The sequence below is a fragment of the Heteronotia binoei genome, chromosome 2 (genome assembly GCF_032191835.1).
Source record: "Heteronotia binoei isolate CCM8104 ecotype False Entrance Well chromosome 2, APGP_CSIRO_Hbin_v1, whole genome shotgun sequence".
In the NCBI taxonomy this organism is placed as follows: Eukaryota; Metazoa; Chordata; class Lepidosauria; order Squamata; family Gekkonidae; genus Heteronotia; species Heteronotia binoei.
In genome coordinates this window covers 145,091,123-145,106,220 of record NC_083224.1, presented here as the reverse complement: position 1 = coordinate 145,106,220, position 15,098 = coordinate 145,091,123, and the positions used below count along the sequence as shown (strand labels likewise).

The 15,098-nt window shown below is 45.7% G+C and overlaps 1 protein-coding gene across 3 annotated transcripts in view; it reads right to left on the bottom strand.

Moving 5' to 3' along the window:
• Positions 1-11,209, bottom strand: part of LRRC8D (leucine rich repeat containing 8 VRAC subunit D) — a 98,006-nt gene extending 86,797 nt beyond the window's left edge. The window contains exon 1 of one of the 3 annotated variants that reach the window (XM_060232161.1): positions 10,997-11,209. The gene's annotated coding sequence lies outside the window, so the exon portion shown is untranslated. The remainder of the gene's footprint in view (positions 1-10,996) is intronic. The other 2 variants (XM_060232164.1, XM_060232165.1) reach the window with 2 other exon arrangements.
• Between the last annotated feature and the right edge of the window lie 3,889 nt (positions 11,210-15,098).

Here is a 15,098-nt window from a genome sequence, read left to right as displayed (position 1 = left end):
AATTGAAAAAATAGAAATTGAAGCAGCAATTAATGCAATGGAAAATGGAAAGGCACCTGGGCCAGATGGATATACAGCTAAATATTTTAAAACCTTTAAAGATGAGTTAATACCAAAATTGCAGAAGTTGATGAACATGATAAGAATGAAAGGGAAAATACCAAACACATGGAAAGAAGCTGTTATTTCGTTGATACCAAAGGAAGATAGAGATGTCACGAATGTTAAAAATTATAGACCAATTTCACTATTAAACAATGACTATAAAATATATAAAAGAATCTTGGCAGAACGGCTTAAACAACATTTGATAAATTTTATAAAGGAAGATCAAGCGGGGTTTCTTCCCAAAAGGCAAATAAGAGACAATATTAGAACTGTTGTAAATATTGTAGAATATTATAAAAGACATCCAGAAAAGGAAGTAGCATTATTCTTTGCAGATGCAGAGAAAGCATTTGACAATTTAAACTGGGACTTTATGTTTGCAGTAATGGAGAAAATGGAGCTGGGAGAAAGCTTTATAAGAATGATAAAAGCAATATACACTGAACAACGTGCAAAGCTATGTATAAATGCAGATCTCACAGGATATGATAATTAGTAAAGATACAAGACAAGGTTGTCCGCTTTCCCCATTGTTGTTTATAATGACTCTTGAAATATTACTGATGCAGATCCAAGAAGATAAAGAAATAGAAAGATTAAAAATAAAAGGATTTACCTACAAAAACAGAGCATTTGCAGATGATATAATGTTTATAAATGAAAACCCCATACAAGTCACACCTTTGTTGTTAACTAAAATACAAGAATAGGGGGAGTTGGCGGGATTTTGTATTAATAAAGAAAAATCAAAACTTCTATGTAAAAATATGCAAATAAATAAGCAACAAGAATTACAGAGACTAACGGGCTGTGAAGTTACCTCCAAGGTAAAGTATTTGGGTGTGGAGATAACAATGAAGAATATTGATCTGTTTAAAAATAATTATGAGAAGCTATGGCGTAAAATGGATGAAGATATGTTAAAATGGAATAAACTTAGGCTTCCCAACCCTCCTGCCCTGGCGGGGGACCCCAGGATTTCCACCCTCTTCCCCTGCTCCCCCAAAAAATGGAAGCAGGGGGAGGGGGTGGAAACGGCGCCGGGGAGCATGGCCAGCCACCGCATTCCGGAGCCGGCGAGGCCGCCGCGCCGCTGCTGCCCCCTCCCCTCCCACCGCAGCTGCTCCTCCGAGATGAGCCCAGGCTGAGCCCATCTCAGAGGAGCAGCCAAGAGGCGGCAGCAGCGCAGGGGAGGGCAAGGCAGGCCAGGAGCATGGCGAGCCGCGAATCCGGGCCCTTCTAGGACCCGGACTCGCGGCTCGCCATGCCCCCAGCCCGCCTCCACCCCCCTCCGCTTCTACCCCAGAGGCAGAGCGGGCGAGGTGGCAGCGGTGCGGCGGCCTCTTCTCTGCTCACCGTGGCTGCTCCTCCAAGATGGGCTCAGCCTGAGCCCATCTCGGAGGAGCAGCCACAGCGAGTGAAGAGGCCGCCGCGCCGCTGCCGCCTCTTCTCCGCTTGCCGTGGCTGCTCCTCTAAGATGGGCTCAGCCTGAGCCCATCTCGGAGGAGCAGCCACGGCGAGCGGAGAAGAGGCGTCAGCTGCGCAGCAGCGTCGCACGCTCTGAGATGGGGCGGCTCGCCGTTTCCCCCCCTCCCCCCTAGCTCCACCCCAGTGTCTCCTGGCTGCACCCCCAAAGTCCCCAGATATTTTTGGGGTTGGACTTGGGAACCCTAAATAAACTTAATTTGTCATTGCTGGGTAGAATAGCTGCAATTAAAATGAATATTCTACGAAGAAGAATGTATTTGTTTCAAACTATTTCCCATTGTGAAAGATAGTAAACAATTTGATAAATGGCGAAGGAAAATTTCAGAATTTGTGTGGGGTGGGAAGAAACCAAGGATCAAAATGAAAATGCAAAAGAGAGAGGTGGATTTCAACTACCGAATTTAAAATTATATCAGGAAGCAGTTTGTTTAGTGTGGATAAAAGAATGGATATCGCTGTTAAACAAAAAACTCTTAGTGCTGGAAGGTCACGGAAATAAATTTGGCTGGCACGCGTATTTGTATTATGGAAAAAAGAAGATGGACGTTTTTTCTCTCACCATTATATAAGAAATAATTTGCTAAATACATAAGAAATACGGAGATGAGAGAAGACCGTTATGGATAGTGCCAGCTGAAGTAATAAAAATAACGTCTGAGATAGGTGAAGAAAAGTGGTTGTCATATAATCAATTATTAAAAATACAAAGTGGCAAAATAGAATTGAAAACTGCTGAAGAGCTGAATAATAAATGATTGGTCCCAAATGCAACAAATAAAGAGCTTGGTGGAAAATGATATTAAAACTGAAGGAATAAGAAAAGAGCAAACAGAAATGGAAAAAGTTCTGCTTGAAGATAATGAAAAATTAATTTCAAAAATATATAAATTACTTTTAAAATGGTCTACGGAGGATGAAGTAGTGAAATCTCAAATGATTAAATGGGCAATTAATGTAAATAAAGAAATACAGATGGAAATTAGGGAATACTTGTGGAAGAATTCTATGAAGCTTTCAACGTGTCATAGTATTAAAGAGAACTGTTTTAAAATTATGTATAAATTGGCAAAGATGAACAATAAGATGCCAGATAGATGTTGGAAATGTAAAAAAATGAAGGTTCTTTCTACCATATGTGGTGGACTTGTGAAAGAGCAAAAAAGTATTGGCAGATGATTCAGCAAGAAATTTCTAAGATCTTGGGATATGAATTTAAGAAAGTTGCAGAGACTTTTCTGTTGGGATTACAAATGGAAAAATTTCCAAAAGAAGATAGAACTGTAATTTGGTACTTGCTTTTAGCTGCTAGGACATTATATGCGCAGTTGTGGAAGCAAGAAAAAATACCAGAGAAATGGGATTGGATTATAAAAGTTATTACATGGAGTGAAATGGACAAATTAACAAGAATATTAAGAGACTATGATTTAGAAATTTTTAAGACGGAGTGGGAAAAGTTTAGAAGATATATAGAAAAAGAGTGGAAAATAAAAGGACATTGGACAATTTTTGATAATGATTAAGTTTTAGAATATAAATTTTTGTTTTAATAGTTAAGGGTACCTTTAAATATTAGCATTTTAAGTAAATAACACCAGCGGGGGTCAAGTAACAGGGGGAGGGGTGAGTAGAAAGTAATATATGGGATAGATAAAAGTTATTAAAGATGTAAGAAATAGATTTATTACCATATGTTATCAATAAAATTGTTTTAAACCAATGATGTTTTCTTGGCAGACATTTTATGGAGTGGTTGGCAATGGCAAACCGCCCCGTAAAAAGTCTGCCGTGAAAACGTTGTGAAAGCAACATCACCCCAGAGTTGGAAATGACTGGTGCTTGCACAGGGGACCTTTCCTTCCTTCCTTGCCATTGCCTTCCCCAGTCATGTACACTTTGCCCCCAGCACTATATTAAAAACCTATACAGAACATCAGATAATGCAACTCACAAAATGGCAAATCAGGCACAAGTTAAGAAGTGTTCCCAAGAAAAACTGTATGTGTGCCCAAAGATGAAACCAGATACTGGGCAAGTGGGTAAAAGGCCACAAACAGTAGTGCAAAATAAAAGCAGGGTAGGGGAGGCCAATGTAGTTAGTCCTCCACTGTCTCAACCATAGACCTGGCAGAACATCTGTTTTACAGGCCCTGCAGAATTGCAACAAATCCTGCAGGACCCTGATTTCACTTGGAAGAGTGTTCCACCAGGCCAGGGCTTCTCTGGTTGAGGCTAAGCGGATGTCCTTTTGGCTGGGAACCACCAGCAGACTGTAACGTTCTTCGAGGGACATAGTGGGAGAGATTATCCTGCAGATATGTTGGTCCCAGACTGCACAGGGCTTTAAAGGTTAATACCATAACCTTGAGCTTGATCCAGTATTCAGCTGGCAGCCAAAGCAACTGGTGGAGCACTGGCTGTATAGGGGTTCTTAAGGACATGTGCCACTGCATTTTCGACCAGCTGAAGTTTCCAGGTCAATCTCAAAAGCAGCCCCATGAAGAGTGATTTACAGTAGTCCAGTTGGAGGTGACCATTGCATGGATCATTGTGGCTAAGTCATGAGGGAAGCGATAGGGAACCAGCTGCCTGACCTGCCCAAGATGGTAAAATGATGATCTGGCAACATTTGTAATTTGGGCTTCGATTGAAATTGAGGCATCCAAAATCACACCCAAGATGACTATGTAAGGAAATGATAGACATTCATAAAATTATGCATGGGGTAGAGAGAATGGATATAGAGAGATCTTCCTCTCCCAAAACACTGGACCTTGTGGGTATTCAATGATGTTGATGAGCAACAGATTCAGGATAGACAAAAGGAAATACTTCTTTACACAAGTGATTAGAATATGGAATTCACTGTCAGAGGAAGTACAGAGGAAGAGGAAGTTTGACCACTACAAGGGCAAGAGCTTTCTCTGTGGCTGCACCTGCCCTCTGGAATGCCCTCTCTGAGGAGACTAGGGCCCTGTGGGATTAATCACAATTCCGCAGGGACTGCAAAACATATCTATTCAGGCAGGCTTTTAGTAACTAAATGGAGGTACTTTAACATCTATAGGGGTGTGTACTATCTACTCCACAGTATCACAAATTAATTCAAAACAGACAGTACACCATCTGGACTGTATTTAAACCGTTTTAGTATTTTAATGTTTTAATAATGTTTTATTGCTATAATGTGAATGTGTCATCAAATTGTGACTGTTGTTAGCCGCCCTGAGCCCATTTGGGGAGGGTGGGATACAAGTGAAATAAATAAATAAATAGAGGTATATGCACCTTTAAAAAGGCGGATCAGACAAATTCATGGAGGATAGATTTCTCCTTGCCTCCTAGCCATGGTGATTAAAGGGAACCTCCACGTTCAGAGGCAGTAAACCTCCGAACACCAGTTCCAGGAGGCAACATCAGGGAAGGCCTCAGCCTCGTTGATTGGCTGGCTACTGTGTAAGACAACATACTGGACTCAAGGGACCACTGGTCTGATCCAGCAAGGCTCTTCGTATGTTCTTAACAGATGGCTTGAGAAATCCCTATTGCAGGGGATAGAACTTAAAGAGAAATTAGATTTGAACCTGCAGCACAGGAGAAGGGAAAAAGGAAAAGGCCTAGACTCATAAAACAGCAGGGTATATGTGTGAGAGAAGACAATTAAACAATTTTTTAAAAGAAAAACAATTAAGAGTAGACATGGAGTCTCATGCATACAATACCCCAAAAGTAAACAGTATACTAAATGATAAGTAGGAAAAAAGTACACATGGCACTGCTGGTACGTGAGAGGAAAGAATTGCCAAGCAAATAATAATTGTCACAACCATATGGAATTGTGATGCTCAGCAACCCCATGCCACAAAACATTTTACCTTTAGGAAAGGTCACATTTCCCCCAAATACAAAATATTATGGTTTCAGTAATGCAAAAATCCTACTTATCATTTAGTATACTGTTTACTTTTGGGGTATTGTATGCATGAGACTCCATGTCTACACAACAGTAGCACAACTAAGAGCAATGAACAAGCATTTATAGCATGGCAGATTAATCATGGCATGGAAAATTTGACTGTACAGAGCAACCATTCCCAGATCCATATCTTACAGCTTTCACGGTTTTCAAAGAAAAGGTAAGGCTTACTGTGCCATCCTGTTGGTACAGCAATAGAATGGCTTTCCCATTTTTCTTCCCATAGAACTTCCTTTCCATCATTATTCCAACAGAATGCCTAGTTGTACTCTGACCTCAATGGCCCAGACTAACCACCAAATATCTGAAGCTAACCAGGGTCAGCCTTGATTAGTATTTGGATGGGAGATTATCAAGGAAATCCAGCGTCACTATGTCAAGGAACGTCTCTTCCTTGAAAATGGGGGTTGCCATAAGTCAGCTGTGACTTTACAACACTTTAGATACACACACACAGTTTCACTCAGCCTGGAATTTGTTTTTAATCATTCAGTGCAAGCCATCTTACTGCAAACTTGCCAATAGGAAGGAACGTATACCTATTGGTATATAAAGAATGCCTGTTTCTTACTAAGCATAGCTTCTGCTAAGCCCTTACATTCACCTTCCCCACATCTAAAATTAGGGCTAAAGGACTGAAGAAGGCATAATGCTCAGACACTTAAACCCCTTGAACCAATTAGTACAGAAAAAGAACTACCAGTACTGCACTCTACATGCAACTATGTCTACAGAAAAGGTCTTTAGGGGAAGCATCTAGATACATTCAAGCTGGGGTGGTTTTTCTTTCAAAGCCAATGTTCAATATTTCTGGGCAAGGACAAAGTGTGTGTCCATCATTCCATGGAAATAACAGACCTTTTACCTGCCTCATATTGGAAGATGAGATTCTAGGTAAAATTAGTTTAAGGAAAGTGAAGCTCTTGCCACTCCCCCCCCCTCCCCAGTTTTAACTGTTAAAGCTATTAAACTGTTAATCCATGTTCCCCTTCTCCACGGCCCCCTTTCCCAACAGTTCTGAACCCTAACCAACAAAGCATCTCATAACCATAGACACAATTTAAAAGGAAAAAGGTTCTTAGTAAGCCTTCAGGCAAATAGTCTCTTGTGAGCTGATGGTATAAATTGGAAACAGTTTCACAAAGCCTAAAAGCATGATTTTACAATGTGTGTTGTAAATATGTGTGGTTTTTTTGTGATGTTATAGCATGATACTCCTATCCAACACTTAATCCTTTTAAAAACTAAAAATTAAGGAATCACTAACTAAGCATTAGCCAAAGCTAAGAAAGCACTCAGGAGATACCTTGCAGTAGCCTGGCCATCACTTCCACTTAAAGGACAACCTGAGTTCAATTTTTTTAGAATGAAAAATTTATACTACTTCATTAATATCACTCATCAGAGTCCTCTCAAGCCTACCAGAAGCTAACTGCAATACTGCTGCTGAGAAGGAAGCTGTCATCTTATGTACTATTACTTCCTCTGCTGTTTTGCCAAAAGTATTTTGATAGTTGTCCCTTGCAGGGTTTATAGATCTTCGTCCCAAACACGGCATGCATAGTTCTGGTGATTATGAAAATCCTTTACAAAGTATTCTCACCTATATGTTTTCTTGTACTTAGTGTAAACTTTGCCTCCTTATGAAAGCATGTTCAGGCACTGTACAAATAAGATTATCTTTCCAGATAAAAGAATGATGTTGGGTGCTTAATTAAATATTTCAATCAAATTACAATAAAGCAGGGGTTCCCAAGATTTTTGAGCCTGTGGGTTCAAAATTCTGACACAGTGAGATAGATGCAGTCACAAAATGGCTCCCATAGGAGGCAGAGTCAGCCACAAAATGGCTGCTGCAGTTTTCCTTCAGTCACACAGTAGCAGCTGCTTGCCAATACAAAACTTTTAAAAAATCTGTGCAGCCAACCAAGTTGGGTATCTTTTGGAACAAAAGCCTGATCTCACCCTGCCCACTTTCTAAAAACACTTGGTGGGCACTAGGAAAGGTCTTAGTAGGCACAACATTGGGGACACCTAGGGCTTTTTTTGAGCAGGAACGCACAGGAATGCAGTTCTGGCTGGCTTGGGGCCAGGGGGTGTGGCTTAATGTGCAAATTAGTTCCTGCTGGGCTTTTTCTACAATAAGCCCTATGTAAAACAATGGTTATATCAGGGGTGTGGCCTAATATGCAAATGAGTTCCTGCTGGGCTTGTTCTACAAACAAAGCCCTGGGGACACTGGCAATAAACTGTCAGAAGATGATGCTTTCATTATCATAATTATTTTTAAAAAACCCACAAAGTTTCAAAAAGATTGGACCAGGGAGTCCTATTCTATTCTATAATCAGGCAGTTTTAAAATAATCATTATCCAACAGTGGCAGTTCTGGTCCTTAAATTACCCTCCATACATTTTACAATTGCCAATCCCCAATTGGGAGTTTAATCCCCTGATTTAGAGCCCCACCCACTTCAGGGTAGTAGAAAGGGGGGGGGATGTCTGCTGGGCACTCCATTATACCCTATGGAGACCAGTCCATAGGGTACATCCAGGGTATCTGGGGCTCTGGGGGGTGTATTTTTTGAAGCAGAAGCACCACAAATTTTCAGCATGGCATCTGGTGCCTCTCCTCAAACCCCCCCCCCCTCCAAATTTCAAAAAGATTGGACCAGGGGGTCCTATTCTATGAGCCCCCAAAGAAGATGCCTGTATCTTCCATTATTTCCAATAGAGGGGAGATATTTAAAAGAACGGTCCCTTTAAATGTGATGGCGAGAACTCCCATTGAAGTTCAATTGTGGTTGTCACAATATTGCTCCTGGCTCCACCCCCTAAAGTCCCCAGATATGAGTCCCGAGTTGGACCTGGCAACCCTAGTACATTTAGTTTATTTAGCAGTGATCTCATTATATTCTGTGAGACTTATTCTCATATATACATGATCAGACTCCAGAGGCTGCAGTTGCCATGGCCATAAAATGAAGGCCAACAACACAGGAAACCATTTGCAGCTTACATATATGCACTGTAAGTATTTGGTTTAAAGACAATTCTCCATAGATTTTTGCGCTCTCACACCTTGCACCGGTTGATTCTAAACACACGGGCTCCAAAAGGAAAATTCCCCTTAGTCCCCTCTGTCAACAGCTTGCAGTTCCAATCTGCAGCCAATACATTCTGTTTTCTCTTCACTTGCTCTTGCTGAAGGCCATTCTTAGGGGAGGGGGAGGTTCAGTACAGTCAACTCAGCCTCATGCTTTTGATAACCATGACTCAGCAATTCCTGTTCTTTCAGCCGTAGCAGCCAATCAGTTCTTACTGAAATTTTGTCACACTTTCCTCTAAATGGTTTTTTTAAAATGATCCCAGTACTCGCTCTATGTGACCCGCTGATCTGAACATATGGCATCCTATCTAGGAACTCAGCAAAGTACCCCTTCTTCCTGCCTGCCTGGGCAGCAAAAACTGTCAAAGACAGGATATTGGGCTAGTCAGCTATGCAAGCCCACTGTAATTCTACTCTCTTTTCACAGTCATGCTTATACTTGATTTGGTCTTAAAGATTTCTTAAATGGCATCAAAGAAGCATTAAGACACTAACATACCTTGGCACCTGCTCTATTCACCTGCATTAAATGCAGGTTACTCATTACGTGCATTAAACTTCCAGCACTGTAATGTTTTTTCTATGATGGGCTGTATTCCAAAACACACTACCCAATCTTGGATGGGGCCAGAAGGCAGATGTCATTCAGCCAGAAACTCATACTAAAGCGTCATCCTCTCTTCTGCAGCTGGCACATTGGTACAGGGGTAATAAATCACCTTTATCTTCAAAGGGGAGGGGGACAGAGAGTAAAGCGTGCTTTGCTGTACTTTAAGACCATTCCATAATGCTTTCATAATCTGTTGCCAAGCTGTCATTTAATAGCAAGGGCACAGCACCTGTAAACCAATGAAAAAGTCCACTTATTCATCAGAAGCCAGCTCTTGTAAGCATGAAACCAGACAGGAAACAAGTCTCTACTCTGCTTTGTGCAGTATGAGAACAGTGTGAAAGCTACTGCTGTTGCTCAGGGCACAAATTACTGAGGGAGACATCATGAATTAACAAATCGACACTTAATTAAAGGGTCTGAGGCAAAGGGCTTTGCATTCTTACCTTGGTCTGCATTTCCAAAACAGATTCCCTTGTTGACACCTGCATATCCACAGAGCTATATACTTTTCTCTGTCTACTAGCAGAGCAGAGATTTCTTCCCAGTTTAATACTCTCCAAACCATCCTATTTTTTTACCATCTGCTGCTGGAAAGTTACCCTTTCCATTCACAGCAGCAGCTGCTATTCCAAACATTTATAGGTGTCCCTGAGGCAACTTGCTGTTGGCAGAAGAAGAAAAAGAGAACAAAGGACTTCAGCAAAGGAATTTAAACTGAGGAGATATTAACCTTCCTAACATATTGGACTTCGCTACTGCTGGATGTGTCCCAATTCCTCTGCCCTCCTCACTATCGCCATGAGCTGGAAGCGTCAGATCTGGGAACAAAGCATTTCATCTCTATGTAATGCAACAAAGGGTCTGAGCATTTCTCATCGATCAGAGCCATCTGCCTTCAGCTGAGTGGTCACATTAAATGCCTCATTAGCAGATATTTGCATTTTTAATTTATTCTTAGAAGCTGGTGGGGTAACACTCAAAACAGACCAGTTCTGGATTTGCTTCTCAAGCAGATATGGCAGAAAACACTGCCCTTAAATCTACCTGGACTACTGGAGGGGTGCAGAAACGAGACACTACCAATCTGACAACACACCTAAAGAATTCCAAATGTTTCAGGCCTTCTGAAATAGGAAAAATCCATTCAGTTCTATTAAACAAAAATTAGTTAGTGATAAGGCAGATCTTTTAAATTCCCTACTTTTTAAAGGGCACATCTAATGCAGTTCAGATATACTCAGAAACATCCTTAATGGATCCTTTTTCTAAGTAAGGGTGCACAGGCAAAACCCGCCACTAAATATATATTTAATTGAAGATTACAAAGTAAGTTAGTAAGTGTAAGAATATCTTTTTTTTAATTTTTAAACGTTACTTGACGTGCAAGGGATGGAGGGGAGGCTGTCTGGGCAAAAGCCTGTTCTGAAACATCTTCTAGACGAGAATCTCGGGTTATGTTATGATCCAGAAGAAGCACTCTGTACATTGTCTGAGGCCCTTTTGCATTTATTACTTCACATATTTCACAACTGAACTCTAGCATTTAAATGAGACTGGGAGGGAAGGAAGGAACCCTAAAGCCATTAACGTTCCACGCTCCTGTGCTAATAACGGAGGACCCGAGAGGCAGGCTCTAGTTTGCCACCCTGTGACGCGGCAGCGCAGGGCGAGTAGGCAGAGCCCTTGAACCGCGCTCGTACGCACCTCAGCTTGCCGGGCCGGGCCACCGGAAAAGGGGCTCACACTGGCGGCGAAGCCATGCGGGCGGCTCCAAGAGCGGACCCGAGCTCGTTTCTTTGGCTTGGGCAGAAACACTAGAAGTCTCCACCGCCTTTCACTCTCAGTCGGCTTCCCCAGCGCAGAGCGCAGTTAGTGGCCAGGTCTCAGCCAATGGCATCCGCAGCGGAGTCCATGTGATTGCCGGCCTTCCCTCTCCCGACGCAGAGGCTCAGGTGCGGCTAGAGCCGGCTGGGGCCGCTTGGGGAAGTTGGCGGCGGGCTGGGCCTTCTTCGCCTCCTGGGAAGGGTCGTGCGCCACTTTTGCCGTGGCAAATTCGGCAGGAGCACGTGGCAATTTGGAAGACATTACCCCCCCCCCCCCATCTGTCCTGCTGACTGCCTCATTGAGCAGGGAGGGGGGGCCTCCAATTGAGAGCCTAGCATAGAACCGCTTCAGGGCCGTATCCAGAATTTGAAAGTTGGGGGGGGGGGCACTGACACCCTGCCCAGTACCCCAAATAACCTTCCCTCTAGTAGCTTCCTCCCTGCCTGCCTCTCTCTTGCCACCGCCCTTCCCTCCTCCCCAACCAACTTGCTTCTGAGCTGGGGGCAGAAGCAGCCCCCCCAGCGAGATAAAGGGCCCATGGATCAGCTGTTTTGCTGACCCTTTAACTTGGGGGGGGGATGGGCTGGGGATGGCTTCTGCTGCCAGTCCATGTGCTGTTTTAGTGGCAGGGAACAGAGGGCTGCAGTGAGCTCACCACTGCCCTCTCTTCCCCACCAGTAAAATAACACACAGGCCAGCAGCAGAAGCTGGCCCCAGTGCCAGTTAAGGGCCCGCGAAACAGCTGGTCCACGGGTCCTTTAAGTAGAGGGGGGGCTGGGGGCTGTTTCTGCTACCAGGAGCAGCTCCAGGGCAAATAGGCCCTAGTCAGGCAACCCCCAACGCAGTGCCCCCCAGCCGTGGCACTCCGTCTCCACACGCCGCTGTGGTGCTCCACTCGCCCCCCCCCCCCGCTCACCACCCCTCCTCCCCCGCAGGGAACAGAGGGCTGCAGCAAGCTCGCCACCGCCCTCTCTTCCCCACCAGTAAAATAATGCACGGGCCAGCAGCAGAAGCAGGCCCCCGTGAATTAAGGGCCTGCGAAACAGCTAGTCCACAGGCCCTTTAAGTAGCTGGGGGCTGCTTCTACTGTCAGGAACAGCTCTAGGGCGAATAGGCCCTAGGCAGGCGACCCTTCTGGCGCCCCTCCAGCAGACATGCTCGGCTCATTCCCACCTGCTGTTATGGCACTCTGCTCACTCGCCCCCTGCCGCCACAGCACTCCCCCGGCTCACTGCCCTTCCTTCCCCACTCGCCGTGACTGCTGTCGGCCCCCCTGGCGCCCCCCAGTTGCCATGCTCTGCTCATCCCCACCTGCCGTCACGGCGCTCCGCTTGCAGTTCTCCCCCCACTCACCCTCTCTTCCCCACCAGTAAAATAACGCATGGGCCAGCAGCAGAAGCTGGTCCCAGTGCCAGTTAAGGGCCCGCGAAACAGCTGGTCCACGGGTCCTTTAAGGGGGGGCTGTTTCTGCTAGCAGGTGTGGCTCCAGGGCAAATAGGCCCTAGTCAGGCAACCCCCTCCCCAGTGCCCCCCAGCCGTGGCACAGATGTGTTTGCAAGCTGCAGAGTTGTCTCCGTCCCCACAGGCCGCTGTGGCGCTTCACTCGCTCACCCCTCCTCACCCACAGGGAACGGAGGGCTGCAGCAAGCTCGCCACCGCCCTCTCTTTCCCACCAGTAAAATAATGCACGGGCCGGCAGCAGAAGCAGGCCCCCATGAATTAAGGGCCTGCGAAACAGCTAGTCCACAGGCCCTTTAAGTAGCTGGGGGCTGCTTCTACTGTCAGGAACAGTTCTAGGGCGAATAGGCCCTAGGCAGGCGATCCTTCTGGCACCCCCAGCCGACATGCTTGGCTCATTCCCACCCGCTGTTACGGTGCTCTGCTCACTCGCCCCCCGCCGCCGCAGCGCTCCCCCCGCTCACTGTCCTTCCTCCCCCACTTGCCACAACTGCTGCCGACCCACGCACTGTTTTAGTGGCGGGGAAGGGAGGGCTGTGGTAAACTCACCACCGCCCTCTCTTCCCCACGAGTAAAATAACATGCGGGCCGGCAGCAGAAGCAGCCCCCAGCCCGCGCATCAGTTAAAGGGCCTGTGGATCAGCTGTTTCGTGGGCCCTTAACTCACGCAGGGCTGGGGGCTGCTTCTGCCACCGATCTGCACGTTATTTTACTGGTGGGGTAGAGAGGGTGGCGGTGAGTTCGCCACAGCCCTCCCTTCCCTGCCACTTCAGCAGCATGCGGGCCAGCAGCAGAAGGAGCCCCCAGCCTCCTCAAGCTAAAGGGCCCGCGAAACAGCTGATCTGCGGGCCCTTTAACTCAGGCCAGAGCCTGGGACTGCTTATGCCTTCCGCCCCAGAAGTGACCTCTCCACTGCCTTGGAGCCATGGCAGAGGCCCCAAGGGCTGGTTGGGGCCCCAGAGTCAGGGGGCATCTTCCAGAAGTCGGGGGGCTGTGCCCTCACAGGTCCCCTCGTAGCTACGGGCCTGAACCGCTTAGCCACACACCCTTGCAGTGCGCCGTTTACCTAATAATGGGACTGCATCCTTCTTGATTTATTTAAAAGAAAAACGTTTCAGCAAGTAGTATATCTATATACATGCAGGCATGTACGTGCAGGTATGTTTATGTATATTGGAGATATCACATATGGAGACAGGTACTGTGTCTAAAGCAAGCCACAGCAAGCTTTCAGGAGGAGGTTGCCCATTGATAAGATTGATAAAAGCTTGCACCTGCTCATAATACATTTCGTTGACATGGGAGGGGGAGAGAGAGCTCTATAGCAGCGCACATAGCAGTTCCATAGAAATGCATTAGCTCTCTTGCCCTTAGTGGCTAAGGCAAAGAGTACTGGGATCTCAGAAGAGTTATGAGAGTCTCAATAGGAATGGGCTGTGGAGAAAATTAATTGCCATCTCTCAGCTAAACCGTTCTGGACGGGTAGCTACAAATCTGAAGCAGTGAGCTCTCAATTACAAAAGTTAATGCTGGAATAAATGTTGTTAATCTTTAAAGTACCAGTGAACTTCTGGTTTAGTTGACAGGACAGGAGGGGGGAAGCAAAGTCAGCTACCACCTTTAGAGTAGAATGGCTACAGTCAGATCTGGATTCATACTTGTTATGTATGTGACACAGTGCATGAGTGTTGGGTTAATAGTTCCTACTTGATTAGGGTTTGTAGAATCTTTCGGGCTCAAGTGCCGTGTTCTACTGGAGAAAGTTTTCCTTCCAGACGTTTCGTTCTCAGCTGCGGAGAACATCCTCAGTGGCGTTGCAGCCGGAGCAGGCGCTCTGACCTTCTTGGCTGCTGTGCATTGAGCCTTTAGGACTGAGCTTGGGGTCACTGTAACAATGGGAAGCTGGATCCAAATCTCCGCTTCCCCAGACCTATAGCAAGCCCTCTGCTGGTTCAAATCATCCAATGATGTTTAAGCTTGGGAACTAGAGTTGTATATAGTTGACACAGTTCTCCAGTCTTAGTTTACTGATTGAAATGCTGTAATCACAATAAAGAGCTGTGATCAGCCATACTAGAGCTTCCTCATGTATCGAACCCAGTATTTTACAATACTCAAGTGCAGGCCCATAGCCAACCCCCCCTTGGACCTTTATGGCCCCTCCGTTCCCCAGCCCCCGCTCTCTCAGCTCCGGTTTGGCGGCCCCCACCCCACTCCGCGGACGCCTCCCCCCTCCCTCCCAACTCACTAACATGGGGAAACAGTGAAGAGTGAGCTTCAGGGACTATTTCAAGGGGGGGGCCGGCCCGGCGGTCATGTGACCGGCAAGGACAGCAGCTCTGAGGCCGGGTGTCATGAGCCCTGATGAGGAGGAGCTGGAAGGGTTAACAGACCTGGAAGAGTTGCCAGCCAGTTCCTCAGCTGAACAAACAGCAGCTGGCCCATCAATCACACTCCAGGCACCAGTGTCAGCTGTTGATGATCAATCTCCTCCAAGCTCTCCTCCTGCCATCTCAAGAGTTCA